Source organism: Suncus etruscus, chromosome 2 (assembly GCF_024139225.1).
Source record: "Suncus etruscus isolate mSunEtr1 chromosome 2, mSunEtr1.pri.cur, whole genome shotgun sequence".
NCBI classification, from domain to species: domain Eukaryota; kingdom Metazoa; phylum Chordata; class Mammalia; order Eulipotyphla; family Soricidae; genus Suncus; species Suncus etruscus.
In genome coordinates, this window is record NC_064849.1 from 125,803,401 (window position 1) to 125,806,163 (window position 2,763).

A 2,763-nucleotide genomic window follows, 5' to 3' on the forward strand; every position below is an offset into this window, starting at 1 on the left:
CTTTCATACTCTGTTGCCCATTAAAAATCTCCGATGCCATATGCAGGTGTGATTATACTGCCAACTGCCAATTCTGACTGGCTCAAGGATCCTTTTAAAAATGTCCAGATGGATAGAAATATCTAATTTGGCAGTTAAGTTATAGAGCCCAATATAACCCTTTTAAGTCCCTAGGCACTGAAGCAGAGTATTTACGTCTTTCCCCACCCATACAGAGATTTGAAAAATCACTTTGGCTTTAAACTAAAGATGTTTCCTTATTTCTTTTAAATCTTAGGATAAATTAAAATTTTTAGAATAAACTTTGTGATAGCTTTTATCACTTTTCTTTGGCCCAAATGTCTTACAAATATATATTTTTAATTTTTGTAAGCAAAAATGGGTCAGAAGTTGGCTTTTGAGATGACATAGAATCTTTGAGTTTGCAGAAAAGAGCAAGAGAACAAGTTCTTCATGAAAATTATGAGTGGATTCCCCCAAAACTATCATTTGGACCCAGAGACGTGATTTACAAAAGAAGGATGCTGAGTCAGAGATGAAATATAGAAAGACATCTCCTTGATTAATGATCATTTGAATCACAGACCCACATATCTGCTGCCCTCACGAAAGCAAAGCTCAGTGGTTTCTTGCTCTTAGTGCTTTAGCAAAGGTAACTAAGAGAATAGCAAGACTGTAAATGTAGCTATGATTTCCTGGACCTATGTTGTAAAGTTCTAGGCAGAGGTAGGAAACTCCAGAATACTGGTTATGTTTTCACATTTTTAGTTACTGAAGTTGTGTGTTTGCATCATTTTATGTACTATGTAAAACTTATTTACAGACAGGTGCATCTGTCTTAGGCATTCTTGTAAGAGAGCTGCCTGGTGTGAAGAAAGTAACTCATCCACCCTGATATAAAGCCACCATTGCATGTATAGGTGTTTATGGCCTGGAAGGGAGGACAAAAGAAAGAATAAGATGTTTCCAGATGGTGCACACACCACATAAGAAAGTTATGCAATGGTATTTTAGTGGTACCTTGAAGACAAGCTGTCAAATGTTCCCAGCCACCATTTGTTACTGGCAGGTGACAGTCGTACTTCATTCTTGAATCTTTTCATTAGGAAATAAAGACAAAAACTTTTTTAGATGAAATGTAGCTATAAACCATTCACATGCATGTCACGTGATTTCCTAGACTTTAAACACAGCAGTTCCACCGAACACCAACCAGCATGCTCAGGTTGGACATTCACTATCACAGCTCTTTACTCCTTTATGTCAGGCAGAACACCTGACAGACAGTCTTCTTTTGGGGGGGAGCACACCCGTTTGATGCTCAGGGGTTACTCCTGGCTAAGCGCTCAGAAATTGCCCCTGGCTTGGGGGGACCATATGGGACGCAGGGGGATCGAATCGTGGTCCGTTCCTTGGCTAGCGCTTGCAAGGCAGACACCTTACCCCTAGCGCCACCTCACCTGCCCCCTGACAGACAGTCTTGTTGCTGCTATCTTTGGAATTCTCAGCGAAGCACTCCTGCCATTGCTTACTCTACCCTATCCAAACTGCAGCTGGAACACTTTGTTTCTTTTATTTCAATTTATACACTGTGATTTACAGTAGGATTTCACGAATCCAATGTTTCTAACTCCATTCCCACTACCCTATGACCTCTTTCCTCTATTACAAATGACTTCAAGAAAAATAAAAGACATCCTTGCAACAATTTTCAGAGACAAAAGAGCGGAGGGTTGGAAGTTCCAGCTCACTACATGAAGCTCACCACAAAGAGTGATGAGTGCAGTTAGAGAAATAACTATTTCGAGAACTATCCTAACAATGTGAATGAATGAGAAGTAGAAAGCCTGTCTAGAGTACAGGCGGGGGGTAGGGTGGGGAGGAAGGACATTTGGGACATTGGTAATGGGAATGTTGCACTGGTGAGAGGGTGTTCTTTACATGACTGAAACCCAACCGCAATCATGTTTGTAATCAAGGTGTTTAAATAAAGATATTAATTAAAAATAACTTAGTAAAAGACACATTTTTAGCTGAATAATTGTAGTTTGAGCACCATGCTTTCAGTACTGTAATGTCTAGTGTCTTAGATATATAAAAATACCACCCCCACTATCCACAGACAAGCTATTTGACTCCTGACCCTTGACATAAGTTATTTCCAAACTGCCTCTTCTTGATTTTTTTCCTCCATTTTTCTCCTTTCTTAGTATTTTGTTTCTGCAATCTAAAACCAGTTTTTCCCACTGTGTTGCCAGCCAGTTCTTGGACAAGTTATTCTACATACCCCAAATTAGTGAGAACATCTAGTATTAGTCCTGTCCTTATGTTTTACTTCAATTAACATAAAATATTCCAGATCCATTTGAATTGCAGCAATTTTCATTATTTCATTCTTTGTATCTACACACTATTCCATTGTATATATGTATCATACTTCACTATCCACTCTTCTGATATTGGAATCCTGAGTTACTACCTGTTCTATAAGCACTGAACATATATTTGTGTGATGGTCCCTTGATCTGGCATTCCCTATCCTACAATTTTCCTCTCACCAACCTGACTGCCTACAATGACATAGTATATAAATTATAATACTAATACATCATTATCAAATACAAGACTTGGGGGAAGAGTGAAAGGCAGTCAGAGCTTGGGGAAAAGCATCTTCTTAGAAATCTGCCCTGACTACTTGTTTGATAACCGAGTATCTGCAATAGTACCAACATCCCTCAAAATTTTACACATGTCCTTAATCAT